The sequence below is a fragment of the Equus przewalskii genome, chromosome 6 (assembly GCF_037783145.1).
Source record: "Equus przewalskii isolate Varuska chromosome 6, EquPr2, whole genome shotgun sequence".
In the NCBI taxonomy this organism is placed as follows: Eukaryota; Metazoa; Chordata; class Mammalia; order Perissodactyla; family Equidae; genus Equus; species Equus przewalskii.
The window spans coordinates 13,862,501-13,879,394 of NC_091836.1; the positions used below are offsets into that span (position 1 = coordinate 13,862,501).

Sequence of the window (16,894 nt, forward strand, 5' to 3'; positions counted from 1 at the left end):
AGTTATCTACCATATGTTGCAAATAACATGAAAATGAAACCAAAAAATCACAAATAAGCTTAGCTTAGAGTAAGTTCTAGAAAATTCAATATTGTTCTTTTTGTTCACATAAACTTAGCTCTAAGGAGTTGATTGTTCACCTTAACAGCAGGAATGATTCTTTTGACACCCTAGGTACACCTTCCCTATCCAGTCTTTTCGAAACAACAGAACAAGGCATTGGAGTTGGTTGGTTCATGCTTGGCGGAAAATTTGAAGAAATAATTCATAGAAGTTAAACGTAATTCTTTCTATTCCAGAATTCCTTGGCTCTAAAAAGTTTAAATACCAATAAAGCAAAGGATAAGGTGCAAATTATTGCCATAGTTGAGCATTTATGTAACTAAATCTCTTTATGTTTTTCTTTACAGAATTTTGTATTTATCTTTAAACTTAAAAGGCCTTCCCCATACCAAGAAAGAGAGCAATATTCGTCCATATTCTTTGTGTTTTATTTTTCTTTTTACTTCTAAATCTGTAATTAACCTAGAATTAATCTTGACAATTGTGATGTTTAATTTTATGCGTCAACTTGACTGGGCCATGGAGTACCCAGATATTTGACCAAACATTATTCTGAGTGTTTCTGTGAAGATGGTTTTGTATGAATTTAGCATTTAAATTGACCGACTGAGTAAAGCTGATTGCTCTCCCTAATGTGAGTGGGCCTCATCCAATCAGTTGAAGGCCTGAATAGAACAAAAATGCTGAGTAAGAGGGAGCTCCTTGTGCCTGACTGCTTTGAGCTGGGATGTAAGTTCTTTCCTGCCTTCAGATTCCAACTAAAACATTGGCTCTTCTGGGTACTGAGTCACTGGCTTTGGACTGGAACCATACCATTGGGTCTCCTGGGTGTCCAGCTTGCCAACTGCAGATCTAGGGACTTGTCAGCCCACATAAATGCATGAGTTAATCCCTTATAATAAATCTCTCTCTCTTGCTCTCTCTCTCTCTCTGCATATATATCTCTCTCTCTATAGGACACATCAATATATTGTTATCCTATACACCAATAGGAAACTATCTATATACAGTCTCTTTTTCTGGAGAACCCTGACTAATAGAAAATTAATAAGGATTTAACTATGTTCCCCACTCCCATGATTTAGTCATTTATCTCAACATCATGAAAATCCTCTTTTAGTTTGACTTGATTTACGGATTTATATTCTGTTCCATTAATCTGTGTCTACTTATACTTTTATCCCTAACATATTATTTTAATCATGGTCACTTGATAAATGTTCAATATTTAGTAGTGTTTGTCCCAATCAGTTCAAAAATTTTTATGCTACTACAACGAAATAAAAGTGGGGGCTGGGCTGAGGTTTGACAAATAGTATGCTTTTCTACCTGAAATAGGCAAAAGCAACATCATAGCTTTTCAATGTTTTCCTTCCTTCTTTCGTCCCTCCCTTTTTTCCTGCCTGCCTGCCTGGGAAACCTTTCCTCAAATGAACTCTTCTATAGAATTCAAATGCAAAATGCGGACATTATAAACAGAGCTGGTGTGGCTGGGTAGGGAGCTGGCCAAGACTCCCCCAGGCTTCTGATCTCCCCCAACTAACCCTTGAGGTGTTTCTTACACTCCAGGAAACCCTGTTGGAAAAACATCTTCGTAAACTTTTGCTTGCAGTCCTAAGGTATGTTTTTCTTCTTCATGTTTTCACAAATCACGGCAACAACTTAAATGGCATTGTTAATATCACAATTTACCTAATGCATTTTCAATGTCCTCTTTAATTCTTCCGAACCAGTGGAAAGGCAAGATGAAAAGAGATTTATAAAAATTGCTGTGTATTATATTACCTCCTAACTGAGTGGTTTATTTGCTTACTAAATGGTCCTACATTTATAGTCAATCGTCATCAGCAGATAACACATCAAAAGTAAACTTCAATTTCACATTGCAGAGGAGGTGACTCCGATTTGAACGTTGTTTATCATAGAGAATATGTTACTAAATCCAGTTTATGGAAGATTATGCCATTTAATTTACTTTTAGAGAGAGGAATATGCTTTCATGAGAAACTGCATTAGCTATTAGAAAAGTAATGCAGCTGTCGGTCTGTGCAGTTTCCTGGAAGCATAGGCAAAATTACGTTGACTAAAACAAGTCAGATTTTTTTTCCAGTAATCTGATAAAAAGAGCTCTGGGCTGGTAATCAGGGTTAGGTTCAAGACCAGATTTTGACAATAACCGGCTGGGTGACTGTAAGGAGATAGTCATGTAACCTCTCAGGGCCTCAGGTGTCTCATTTATAATATGAGTCGTCAGATAAAACCTGGGAGCCACAATCTTGTAAGACTTTGTGATCAAGAGGAGTTGCTTTCATTGTCCCAGCTGCCCTGATGGCACCAGGGAAACTGAAAATGGCTGCAGTAAAGTCATTGTACGGAGAGCAAGAGGGAGTAGAGCTTCCTCTCTGGCCAACTTCAGAGGTGGGTGTGTGCATATATGTGTGTGTCATGTAGAGTATGTGCATTGAGGGGGACTATGTGAGGAGGTACCAGTTTGCAGATCCACCAGGGGAAACTTCACCATCTTAGAGTGAGTGATAACACGGTTAAAGTTACCTTTAGTTTATGGAAATGTCGTAACATTCCGTTTGAGAATGAGAACTATATAATTCCAGGAATCCAAATTCCTTGGGGGCAAGGACTGTGCTTTGATCACTTTTGTATAGTGACTGCCCATGGCACTACTTGCGAATCTTGACTGACCATGACTCACAGATTATCCTGGACAGTCCCTATTTTAACTACTTCATGGAGCTAAAAATGATAAGAAACTCCACAGTGATTGGGAGGCAGCGACTGAAGAAAGGCGTTTGCTTTAGGTTTGAATCACTTGTATTGTTCAAATGTTCTCAACTTAATTATGTAAACCTTAACATCTGCAGAGGTGGGATTATTTAATGTCTATGTGGTGGGGTTATAAACCATTTTAGCATTCCTCTTGTTATATCTGTATGTTTAAGATAATAACTGTTAATGTTCTATTATACAAATTCTGTTCTGTTGCCAAACCATGAGCCAACACAGTCTTGATTTTTAGTTCTGAAAACAATTGCTATTCCAAAGTCTCTCCTGTATATAAAGTTCTATGCATCGAACCCAGGGGCACCGCTGGAAGCAGCAATCATTGCCATGGTGCACTAATAGGCTCTGAGAGTTCTAGGAGAGGGAATGTCAATTACAAATACTTGATTTTGGCCAAAAGGAATCTTTATGTTTTCACCCAAGGATTGTCCAAGACCTTCTTCGTGTTCATCCACCATGGGCCAAGCATTACATCAGACACTAGGGATACAGAAAATGAAATAAATGCATCAAGAAATTCATTCTCAGGAATGTCTGCCCCTATACTTTTATTCTTCCTCCAAATTGTGGAGAGGTAATATTTGTGCATCATTGTGTGTCCTCCAGCCATTTCAAATCTGAACTGTTTGGGAGTGAGCTTCTAGGAGCCTTACAAAACCTTTTGATTCAATTTTCCCATCCCTAAGGTACCCCATTCAGACCTGCTATATGACACGTAGTTTACTTCTGAAAGTGTCTTCGTTACCCTTCTGTTGATTGACCTATGTCATAGCTCAGTCAATCAACAATCCCATTCTAATGAGCACTGGTGATGACAGTCACTAAGTTTTGCTTTCAAAGAACATCTGACAATTCAAGAATGTAGAATACCTTTCATACAGAATAGGCTGGTAGATATGAGAGTTTGGGGCAAAAAACTTCCAGACAGCCCTCAGAGCACCCTGTGGGCAACTATTAACTCTATTGATGGACATATCTAGTTGTAGTTGCAGTTTCACAATCCATTTCAGATCAATTTGAGAGTAGAGGTGGGGGAAAATCAGGCAAACCAGTTGGTTGTGTCATGCAGAACCACTAGACCGCTGATTGATTTTTTTCACTTTCCTACTCATAGTTTAGGCATCGTATGGATAGGGCATTGATCTTCACTGAAATTTATCATCGCCGCTCCTTGGCACCACAATAAAAATAAAAATGTAAACTTCTTTGTGTGTGTCTCATTCACTCTCTCTTTAAAAGTAGATTTCTTAAGCTAAAGGGAGTGGAGGGTGAAGAAGGGCCTGGCGGTAGCTGAATTCCCAAGATGGGACATGCAGCCATATTTTTTTTCCACAATTTTTTTTTACTGATTGCTTGATCGATTAGGTATAATTGACAAATAAAAATGTAAGATATTTAAAGTATACAATATAATGACTTGATATATGCATATATTGAAGAGATTCCCCCGTCAAGTTAATTAACACATCCATTACCTCACATATTTACCATTTTTTAATGAGAATATTTAAGTTCTACTTTCTTAGCAAATTTCAATATACGATACAGTGTTATCAACTATAGTCACCATGTTATACATTAGATCCTCAGAACTTATTCATCATATAACTGAAAGTTTTATCCTATTACCAGCCTCTTTTCTCCATGCCCCATACCCTGGCAACCACTTTTCTAACCTCTGTTTCAGTGGGTTTGACTTTTCTTTTTAGATTCCAGATATAAGTGATACCATACAATATTTGTCTTTGTCTGGCTTATTATAGAAATAATGCCCTCCAGGTTCATCATGTTGTTATAAATGATAAGATTGTTTTCTTTTTTAAAGGCTGCATAATATTCCCTCATATACATATATGTGTGTGTGTGTGTGTATAGTGAAACATGACTTGAGTGGAGCCATATTAAAATAGAGCCAGAGCAGCCATTTCAGAGGAATTGCCTTGCACATCTTGTTTTCTTTATCTTCCAAACTGGACCAAACCACCAATATTCCAAGAAGTGAGTGAGGACAAGAATATCCTGTCTGTGAGAACTGATGGAACTGGACTTTGCTGATGACCAGACTGCTTACCAATCACTGTAGTACAGTTCTAGCCTTTTGCTTGATGACTGAATCTCAAGCCGATCTATGAAGTACAAATCTAGCCTTAACTCATCTAGCAACAATGAACTCTTCTTTAATACAGCTCCCCTCATCCTCGCTTTTTCCCATTAAAAACCCCAAGCCCCACTCCTGTAATCAGGACACTATTTGTGTTTCTACCTGAATTTGTGCTCCCCAATGCATATATACAGATATACACACCACATTTTGTTCTATTCATCAGATAATGAACACTTAAAGTTGTTTTCACACCTTGGCTACTGTGAATGATGCTGCAATGAACATGGGGTTACAGATTGCTCTTTAAGATAGTGCCTTCATTTCCTTCAGATATATACCCATTGGTAGGATTGCTGATTTTGTGGTGATGTTGTAGTTCTATTTTCAACTTCTTGAGGAACCTCCACACTGTTTTCCATAGTGGCTGTTTACCTTCTTCCTGACAATGTACAAGCGTTTCCTTTTCTCTACATCCTTCCCAGCATTTGTTATCTTTTGCCTCTTTTTTTTTTTCTTTTGCTGAGGATGATTCACCCTGAGCTAACATGTGTTGCCAATCATCCCCTATTTTATATGTGGGTTGCCACCACAGTATGGCCGCTGACAAGTGGTGTAGGTCTACACCCAGGAACTGAACTTGGGCTGCCAAAGGGGAGCACAACGAATTCAACAACCAGGCTACTGGGGCTGGCCCTCTCTTGCCTTTTTTATAATAGCTGTCCTAATGGGTGTGAGGTGATATCTCACTGTGGTTTTGATTTGCAAAGCTAACTCCCTTTGTTTTCTTCTAGAGTTTTATGGTTTTAGGTGTTATGTTCAAGTCTTTAATGCATTTTGAGTTGATTTTTGTTTATGGCATAAGATAGGGGTCCAGTTTCATTCTTTTGCTATCTATGTGGCTATCCAGTTTTCCCAGCACCTTTTATTGAAGAGACTATCCTTTCCCCACTGTATGTTCTTGACATCTTTTTTGTAAATTAATTGATCATATATGCATAAATTTATTTCTAGGCTCTTTATTCTGTTCCATTGATCTGTCTTTGTGCTAGTATTATACTATTTTGATTACTATAGATTTGTAATATAGTTTGAAACTAAGAAGTGTGATGCTTCCAGCATCTTTATGACCATTATTTTGAAACTGGGAGATGGGTGTTTTCACCTGTTCCATCTGTGCTGAGCCAGGGTTTGTAGCCATAGTGGAGTTGGGAGAGGGCACTCCAACGCCTGTTAAGAACTACTTCTTCATTTGCTTTGTAGGAACCATGAATGGAAGCCCCATTGGTTATCAGAGCCATGTGTTCTGGGTACTCATCCCTTGGGTATCAGCTACAAAAGCTGAGGCAAAGATGTGTGTACAAGGAGATACTAGTGACTTGGGAAGAAGGTGGGAGGTATCAGCCAGTTTCCCTGTCCCTAGGCAGGATCAAAGTTAGCCCCTAGGTGTGTGCTAAATTAGATGCCTGATCCCCAAGAAGCAGCTTTTAAAGCATGCAGATGGAACCCTTTCAGGGAAAGAAGGGAAGATGGGCGTTTTCACCTGCTCACTCTGTGCTGAGCCTTGGGGAGGATAGACAGAGTTATCTTGTCCATTCATTAACAACTGCTTCTTTGTTTTCTACTGTCTTGTGACTCTTGTGGACACAAGCCTCATTGGCTTTCAGAGCTAGATCTGTTGGGGGCCTGTCCCTTGAGAAGGATTCTTAAAAGTTGAGTTTCTAGATGTGGGGTCCAAATCTGTTGCTCCTCAGGAGAAGCTGTGAGTTCCCTCCCAATTGTATGGCACGGTGCCAACAGTGGGGCTTATAGCTAGAGTGTATCTCATCCTTTCTATCCATTTTGACGTGGGTATTATCTCATTTGTCCTGAGGTGTAAGAGTTGCTCAGCTAGTTTCTGAATTTCTTTTGGAGGTAATTGCTCTGTGTGTAGCCATAAATTTGCATGTCCATGGGAGAGGAGTTCAGAAACCTGTGTTGCCACCTTGGTCAACCCTCCTCTAAACTTTTTTAATCAGTTAGGAGTTCAAGGACAAAAGGGAAACTGGTGGCCATGGCTGTGGCAGTTCTGACTCCTTTTGAAAGATTCCTGGAGTACCACAGCTTGGAGATCCTTTGGTCTATGCCTTTCCTTTTACAGGTGCTGAATCCGAGTGATAGCAGTGAAGTGACTTGCCCAGAGCCTACTTCCTCTGGGTAGGTTCTCTCCTCCCTCTACTCCTCTCGCAGAGTTCTACTTTTCTCCTCGGTGCTTCCACAGCCCCTTTCACACACAGCTGCTTGACCATGCCTTCCTCTGTGGTTTAACCATATGTTCATGTATCTGTGTCACCCACCCAACTGCAGGCTCTTTGACAAAAGAAACCACATCTGAAGATCTGTGCTTGTCACAGTATGTGAATCCCAATATTTCCATAGACAAGAAAGGATATCCTGCGGTTATTTAAGAAGTCTTCAGAATGCCTAAAATAATACTGTCTTAATTTGGAGAATTGCTTGGAAAAGTAGCTTAGACAATGGTCTGGGAATGGGATGGTACATAACACTTTATGAACATTGGCAGAAGACTCCAGAAGAAGACACTCCTTTTTTCCATCCTCTATCCTTGTGCTACTTTTCCTCAACCTGCAGATTTTTTTCCTCTCTAAGAATTATTCAGGTAACCTTAATGTGAATAACATCCTATAATTGAATAGACATTCTTCAGAAAGAAAGAGACAAAAAAATCTACAATGCTTGTTGAGAATTGGATGAAATAAGCCATTCCATAATGCATACTGCTTTACAATTTCAATAGCTCGGCCTAAGCCAGGTTCTTTGTTGAAATATAATAAAAATTGCAAATAGGCAGCAGCACAGAAATTGCTACGATGTCAGAGGGAGACTGGTTTTGCCAGAAAAAAAAAAAAATCGCAGTTTCTCAGGCCATTAATCTAAATGACAACCACAACCTCCTTTGAAAATCCTTATCCAAATAAAACCCTAAGTCTGGCAAGTTTTATATTTATATGTGTTCCGAATCTGTAGGTCTATTCTAAATGGGAATTTCATTGAAATGATAAAATTAGTGTTAAGATTAAATATAATATGTACAAAATTAGCATCAGTAGTAATAACAATTAACCTTTATTGAGAGTTTACCATGTATTGGGCACACTTTAAACATTTATGTGCTAATTCATTTAATCCTCACAACTCATTATATATGTACTATTTTGCTCTGTTTCACAGCCCTGGAAATAGAGGTGAAAAAAGGTAAAGTAACTTGTCAAGCCACTCAGCCTATACGTGGTGAAGTCGGGATTTGATTTTAGGCCAGCACTATCCAATAGAAATATAGTGTGAGCCATCTATGTCATTTTAAATTTTACAGTATCCATATTAAATAAAAAGTAAATGAAACAGGTGAGAGTGTGATAGTTTAAGTTAATATCTCAAAAATATTATCATTTCAACACGTAAGCATTAAAAAAATTAATTTGCATGTCTTTTTTATAATATCTTTGAAATCTGATATGTATTTTATACTTAAAGAACATCTCAATTTGAACATTAAATTTTCATTTTAAATACTTGATCTATATTTATATTTTATAAAATTTATAATGAGAATCTATATTTTCAATACCCAAATTGTTCCAAATGTCCTTGAATGTTTCTAATACCTGAATTGAGTATCTTTTAAAATTTATATTTAATGAAAATTAAATAACATTTCAAAATTCAGTTGCTCAGTCATGCTAGTCACGTTTTAAACTGTGATGCTCTATGGCCCTGTTTGGTCAGTGGTCTCTTATTTGACAGCACGGACCGAGGCAGTCTCCCTCAAGAATCTCTCTGCTATTTAATAAATAGTTAATAAACAGCTGTTGAATCAATCTTGAACCACTATGCTACGTTGTCTCAAATAAGACAATAGAAGGCGTCATTTAATTGCATTCAGTATTCATTTAACAACCATTTGTCAGGACCAGCTAATAAAAACTGACATTACTGGTTAAACTAATGTCAGTGGTCAAAAGTGCAGGCTCTAATGTTAGACTCTCTGGACTCAAGTGTTGGTTATATTACATTTTAGCTATGTGGTCTCAGCAAGATAAAGATTTACATCTTGATAACCAAAAGAAATAGTCAAGTGGGCCACCCAGAGGAAGGTCTGGTTGGGGTGACTATTTCTCCACAGGCGTGAATAAAACCAGATAGCAAATATTTTAAAGAGGCATGGTCTCTTTCTTAAAAAATCATATCATTATTATTTGGCATCCTACAAAATTGTTTATTAGCAGGGTTTAAACAATATTCTTGGTGTTTCCAGGTCCAATGCTATCCAAGAGTGGCCTTATGGTAAGCATCCTGAACTGAAAAACAGGCGGATTGTGCTCCTTACTTAGATCTGCTGTTGCGCCACAAACCTTGTGAAACCTCTCAGTCCTTGAACTGCCTCTTCCTGTCTCTTGTCCACTGTATGCAGAGTGTAAGTATATGAACAACAACCCTGAATCCCAGTTCCAGCCACAGTCTTTATCAACCCAAGCCCTAGGGACTGCCCAGAGAGAGCCACTGCCTCCTATTAGCAGCAATGAATTAGCGTTGCTTAATTTTTCCTAAAATCTACAGCTAGATGGATGGACTAGCAGAACTCACATGTGCATGAATCATAGGTAAGATGAACGTATGAAAGGAGCTCATTGGCATATAGACCATCCTAGCAAGAATGTGAATAGAAATATCTCTAAGGATGCCAATACAGAAGAGAAGTTTCTGCTATGGAGAACAGGACCCCTGAGCTTACATAGCTCAATGGCGTTTGTCTCCAGGGCAGAGATGCATGCTAGGACTCCGCTCTCTTAACATTTGAAGATAGACTCTCTGGCTTGATGGTCCAGACCTCACTTTAATGATATAATCATACCAGATCCAATCACACAGACTGCCTAGACAGTCTATGAGGAGAGAGAAGGATTTCTAGAGAGAGAAATTGATTCTGTCTCCATGGAATGATTAACGTTTCATCATAGGCCCCCACTAGAAGTTCAGGTACAGTAGCCTTTTACTCAAAGGAATATGTGCGTGTGTGTGTATGTGTGTGTGTGTGTGTGTGTGTGTGTGATGTGGTGGATGTGGTGGATGTGGTATGTGGAGGGCATGGTCTTGCATTAAGGAAGGTTTAGTCTATGTTAGATTATATGATTTTTTTGTTATGTGGAATAATCCTAAAAATAATTTGAAAAGGTACTTCTGACTGGTTTCCAAGCCAAGGGAAGGAGTATAAAGTGGTACACTGTTAGCCTTTGACCCCGTCATACTTTTGATAACAACCCATCCACGCTAGGTAACTTTTGGACTTGGATAAAATGCTGCAGTGGGCTCACCACATACTGGCTCTGGTTTCCTGGGGCTAGATGATGGAAAAGCTCAGAAGAGTTAGCTCTCCATGCGGCGATGAGACGAGCCTGGGCAGATAAACTCCCTTCGTTTCTCTTTCCCATGGACTAATCCACTGTATATTTCTTCCCTGTATATCCTGCAGGCTAAGAAAACACTCCTGCTGAGTGGCCTGCTGAGTCCCTGCAGCTTGCTGTCAAGGGGTAGCCAATGTGGTAATGTGTCACATTGTTTTGCTTTGCATCTTTTCTACCCTCGCTTCTATTTTTCTTTCATCCTCACTTCCCAGGGCTTGGACCTTCCAAGTAAAGTATTGATGCCTTAATCCTCTCTCAGGCTCTGTCTTCTAGAGGACCCAAGCTTAGAATCTAAGGTCATGTTCTGCTCCCAGGCCTTTACCAAATAAAGATGGGACTTGCAGTTTCTTACTTTGTGCTCTGTGCCCTTCCAAACACGCTCTCATTATTTTCACAAACTCTTGGTCTTCGATCTCATAAATGAATGGTGATGAGTAGGCCCTAAGCCAGTTTCCGGAGCAGTGGCTAGAGAGGGGAGAGGGTAGATATGCCAGTTTTTCTGTTCATTCATTCTGTTTAGCTCCAAGGTGGTCTGGCTATAGTGACATTAAGGAAAGGCAACCAGGAAAGGAAATCTCCATTTCCAGGCACAGAGAATATAATGTATGCCATGTCCCTGAACAACCCCCTACACACTTCAGAACTGTTAGGTCCAGTTCTTTCTGCAAGAGTTGAAGGAGCATCCCCTTGCTTTCAAAGCCCTATTTATACACTCTGTTATGCAAGCTTCCTAGGGGTCTCACAATCAGCCTGCAATTGTCTTGACCACCAGGTGACCTTATATGTAGAAAATGACTGGAAACCCCTCCATGCTTGTCAGGAAACTGGTGTAGGTAGAATTAGCATTGACCTATGCGGGATGATAGGCAAGGCACCAAAAGGGCTTTGAGAATATTCTCCTCACAAATCTATTTCAAATAATAACAAGAATTGACATTTATTGAGCACTTACCATGGGCCAGGCACCATGCTAACCTTCTTACATGCATTACCTTATTTATCCTTCACAACAACACTACAAGGTAGGCTCTATGATTGTCCTGTTTTACAGATGAGGAAACTAAGGCTGTTTGAGCTTAGGTAACTTATCTGAAGTTACTCAGCTAACATAACTGATGTAGCCAGGATTCAAACCCAGGTCTTCTGGTGATAAGGTGGGAGCAGTTAAACATTAGTCTGGGCTGTGTCCTCTACATTATGTTGCTGTGAAAGTACTCGTTCCCAAACTAGTGCAGCTATTTCATGTTTCCTGACTGTGAACTGGCTTTCTCTTTCTCTGAAGCACTTCTTCATCTTTTCGACCCAGCACAGGAAACACTTCCTCTGGGAAGTGATGACTTTCTCCATGTCTGTCCTCTGCCCCATTGTACATAGCCCTCATTCCTCCACTTCCCTGAAAATCATCAACTCAAGGCTGTGTGTGTAGAAAGATTCACAGAAGGTGTGGGGCCATGAAGGGATGTGTGTGTTTGTAGAGGTGGGGATACATATTGGAGTACAGAAAAAATTAAACTGAATATTAGCCACACCTGTCCTTAAAAACGTCTTGGCATTCCTGAACTAGTGGTTCCTCCACAAGAGCCAAGATGATACTCTGTGGCTCTCCTCCACTCGTCTTACCCAGTAAATACCCTCTCTTGCCTCCATGTAAGAATGCCATATCCTTGGCAGAAACTCAAAATCTGTCCTTCATTACGCAAAGCAATGTGGTGTTGTGTCTGACTCCTGGTCCATCTCAGGACAAGTTCTATTCAGCCAAAATGACCCATCCACACACTATGTTTTCCTAAACACAGAGTTTGATTTTCTCTTACAAAAAAAATCTGTTTTTGGTGTTTAAACTAGCTTTTATTTTTCTCCTCATATCACATGAATGACAAGTGTACATGAATGATTAAAGGTGTAATGAGGTAGAGATTTTTATGTATCAGAAGTTCTCCGTGAGGACTTTTGTAGAAAAGCAATCAGAATGAGAGAACTAGACTGCGTCCAGGCTGCCTGTGAGGAGGAAGTGGGGACTAGGGCCTGAGGCTCCTAGAAAGAACCAACATGGCTGGTCAGTGAGGGCAGAATTCCAAGGAGTCACTTCCAATGGGAAGGTGGCCTCAGCCAGGGAGGGTGGAAGAATCAATGCCTGTGAGTGCAGTGTCTGGAGAACTGAGTTAGAGAGCACACTGTCATGTGAGAAAATTGATGAGAAGAGGAGAGAGGTTTTTAATTTTAGTGGTGTCTCCATGGGTCATAAATTAGGTTCCCTTTAATATTTCTCAAGTGAATAGAGACTGGGATTATATTTAATTATTTTTATTTGCTTGTGTATGTGTTCTGTCATTTAATGCAAAATGTACTGAAACTGGATCCCCTTGGGCTAAATGATTTATTTAGTTCACAAATAAAGGAAATGGTAGTCAGAAAATAAAACATGGCATTTATAAGCCATCTAATTTTATGCAAATTGCTTAACGTGTCTGTCACAGCTGTAAAGTGTATAGAGTGGTGATGCCCACTTTACAGAATCATGTGAGGATTAAATGGGCTACTGTGCAAGGCACAGATTGCCAAAAAAGGCCCCGACACTGATCAGTTTGGGCTAAAATGCCTTCTTTCCTCTGACAATGGTATTGTCTTCTGCATATAAATTAGCATGAGAAGTTGAATTATGATGGACAAGTTACTTATTGGGTACAGAGTATGGATCGAATGTTTAATTATGTCAGTCTAAGAGCTAAATGCTCAACTCTACTTTAGGGATATACCAGCCATCAGGATTGAGTGTCTAGAGTCCTCAGTCTCATTCTAGAGCAGTCACTAATATTTACCCATCGATCTTCATTTTTGTATGTTCCAGATAGATCAACTTTCTTTTTGATGATCACATTTTTTTAAAGAAAAAATATTTGCATACCATTCTTAAATAACTAATTACATATTAATGGAATGAATGTGCTTGTTGGACACTGTACACCTTCTCAAACCGTGGAATCAGATTCCACACATCCTGTCCTACATTGATTTTCAGGAAGGAATTGCTTTTTATCACAGCAACTGCCAAGAACCCAACTTTGCAAAGATATGACCTCATCAAAAGGAATGTAGCACAGTTTAATGTTGAAAGTGTGAATTACCTAGATATAGTGGATAGAGCAGTTCATATGGTTTCTAATAGACCTTACTGGTTCCCTCCTTCATTCTATTGGTCTTTGTTTTGGGGACTGATACTGTAACAGGCACAGTAAAAGTAGGTAAGTTCTTAAATATAAGCACTATTGGCTTAGCTCCTCCTAGAAGTGGGATAAGGCAAGGATGTTACAGAGAGTTCAAACTCATTTGATCAAGGTCTATGACTGATGGGAAGCCCTTTCACAAATTTGATAGCAAAGAAGGAGAATCAGTTGTCTTCATTCACTCACTTGTTCACTCTTTTCTATCAAAGTAGACTGAGACCTCACCATATATAAATACTTCTGTATTTATCCACTGTCTTTTGCATTAATTTCCCCCTTTCTATTAGATCATTCAAATCATCATGCAAACATATTACAATATTTCTTGTCTTAAAACTAATTCAGTTTTGAATCCACTTTATTCACTTTTTCCTTTAGTTATTGCCTCTTTTTTTAAATTCCCAAGCTTTTCAAAAATGGTGTCTTCACTTTTCCCTGAATGACCACGGCATTGCCAATCCATTGTGAATTAGGTCTTGTCTTAACCTCTCAGCAGTATTTGGCCCAGTTGATCACTTCCTCCTCGAAATTCTTTCTTGATTTAGATTCTGGATTATGATCATCTCCTGGTCCAATTCCTACTTCACCAGTCACTCCTCTTGGATCCAGCCTCACTCAGCCTGTTCCCATGGTGCCCACTGGGCATGACTGGGTTAATAAAATCTCCAACGGTTCTATAAAAATAAAGAATTTAAAGGTTTCTTATGAACTTCATTTACTCATTTCTCCAAATTACATATAACTTCTAGGCAGGAAGGGACCTTGTTTACTCATCCCCTTCTGCACTCCAGTCCTTAGCACTGTGCTCAGCACACAGGTACTTAAGACATCTTGTTGAATAAATGAATGTGCAGAACTCTCAAGTAATTTTATTCTGTCCTTGATTCAAAAGACCTGAAGATTTTCCTCACCAAAAGTCCCTTGAAATTTTCTACCTCTCTGTCTTTGCCTGGTTTATTTGTATGCGGGTCTGGAGATGATGATCTTAAGTCCCTTTTGCCTTTTCGCCCACTGCTGCTACATTACAATTTAAAGTTTTGGGCCAGATGCTCATTTTAAGCAACTCCAGTGACACATATTTGATGTTAGATTAACTTATTATGACTTGTGGTAGTAGCGGCAAGAGCTTCTCTGCCGCAGCTTGCCTTCTGAATATGAATAAGGTGTCTACGCTTTTATTAACTTATAGCACGGTTATGTTTAACCACAAGAGGAAAGAAACACACCAATTATTCTCTTGTGCAACTTTAAGCAAGTATGAATAGAAAATAGCTTTGTGGCATGAGTGACTTGAATTCCTGAATCGGTCTCTGCACATGACGTTTGAAAGAAAGTCATAACTATGTATTCATTAGAGGGCCTATAAAATAGCAGGGTGTTAAATTTGCAGCCAACAGGCTTTGTTATCAGTGATGCAGAGTTTATGTGCTAGTTCATAGTTGGTCTTATTAATCTGGAAGCTTTTTGCAGAAAAAGAAATGGATTCCATTTCTAAAACTTGTAATTATGAATTCTGTCAATGCTTTTAGCCATCCAGATATTTATTTATACATGCCACTCAATGGGGCAATTTGCAATCCTGGATAAATTGTATGGCTTAAAGCAGAGTGCTTCTCTATAGTCCAATCTTTCTCCACCTCTCAAAAATGGGACAACCACATGCTTATCCATCTGCTTTATGTTAAATGAATCCCAGATTAGAAGACAAGAGTTGTGTGTTTTTGATAAGATGGGCACAACTCAATTGCAAATAATTTTGTGAACCTCTACTGGGTTGATGTCTTCTGGAATAGAGCTTTCGAAGATAGCAGGAATTATCTTATTTCCCTCCCCTATCAATAAGTTTGAAGTGGGCTTAGTGACCCAGAAAGAAGGCTCCCTGAAAGTTCTGGGAGTTACTTTCAAGAAGGGGCCCTTGTGAACTGATGGCATAGGTCTGGGGTGGATTCAGAGACCCCACCTCCATACCACTCTCTCTGGGTCTGGTTTTACCCGTGGTTCCCTCACTGTGCAAACCTAGGTCTGCCGCAGTAGTTCTGGCGTCTTCTAAGGCAACCCACGGATAGAGACTGTGTCTTCAACTCCTTCTATTCTACTGAGCAAACTTTAGCATACTGTAGAAATTTCAACGAAAATTGCTGTTGATGACGTGTTTAAGTTGTCAATTTCTTTAATAGAGCATTTTAACATTGAATGGCCACAGGCAAAATCCCACATTGTGCACTTTTGTTTAGTTTCATTTTTCCTTTTATTTTCCCAAAAGGAAGAGAATATTGGCATTTACTTAGAGCCAAAGATTAGATACTGGGTATTGTGGCTGCTGAATATTTCCTCTGTCAAATAGCTCCCTGATATCGGCCTCTTGCTTTTGGACTCATCTGAAATGACAAACTCCTAAAATTATTTGAAAATAGCCACAATTTCTTTTGCAGACATTTATTGGCAATTGTGCCCTCTCTGTGAAAAGGAGAAATGAACTTCCATGATTGGTTTTATTGTTTATTTCAAGGTAAATGACTCAGTTTGGAAGTTATAATGGTGCAAGTATAGTGTAGTTAAGCCGCGGGTCTTACTCTGACCAGGTTCATGTAGACAAGAAATTGTGCTTTTAAAAGCATTATTATTGGAAAGAAAAATGTAGCATAGAAGTCCTGCTTTTTTTTATAATGGAGAGGACATTGAATTTGGAGTCAGATGACTGGAATCTTGGTTTGGGACCCCAAAAGAGTAATTTACTGTCTTTGAGTTTCAGTTTCCAGTGTAAAGGATTGGTGTGAAATTAAATTTAAAAATTACTTGAACGGGGACCGGCCCTGTGGCTGAGTGGTTGAAGTTCTGCTCACTCTGCTTCAGTGGCCCAAGTTCACAGGTTCAAATCTTGGTGTGGACCTACTTCACTCATCAGCCATGCTGTGGAGGCATCCCACATACAAAATAGAGGAAGATTGGCACAGTTGTTAGCTCAGGGGTGAATCTTCCTCACCAAAAAAGAAAAAAAAGTACATAAAAATACTCCATGGACTGGTAAGTTCTATGCCAGTACAGAGTCAGATATGGACTATATTAATTGAATGAATTAACTCATGGCCTCAGAAACATCCAAGTGAGATTGACTCTATACGATTTTTCTAAATATATATTTTTATTGAGGTGTAATTGACATACAGTAAGCCATACCTATTTAGAGAACACACTTTGCTAACTTTTGACATACATGCACATCCAATAAACCTTTGCTACATATT

The 16,894-nt window shown here is 39.1% G+C and overlaps 1 long non-coding RNA gene across 4 annotated transcripts in view; it reads left to right on the forward strand.

Moving 5' to 3' along the window:
• Positions 1-16,894, forward strand: part of LOC139083837 (uncharacterized) — a 189,447-nt gene that overhangs the window by 17,536 nt on the left and 155,017 nt on the right. Inside the window, exon 2 of one of the 4 annotated variants that reach the window (XR_011540814.1) lies at positions 9,279-9,437. The exons of the other annotated variants lie outside the window; for them this stretch is intronic. This is a non-coding gene — a long non-coding RNA (uncharacterized lncRNA). The remainder of the gene's footprint in view (positions 1-9,278; positions 9,438-16,894) is intronic. 4 annotated transcript variants of the gene reach the window in all.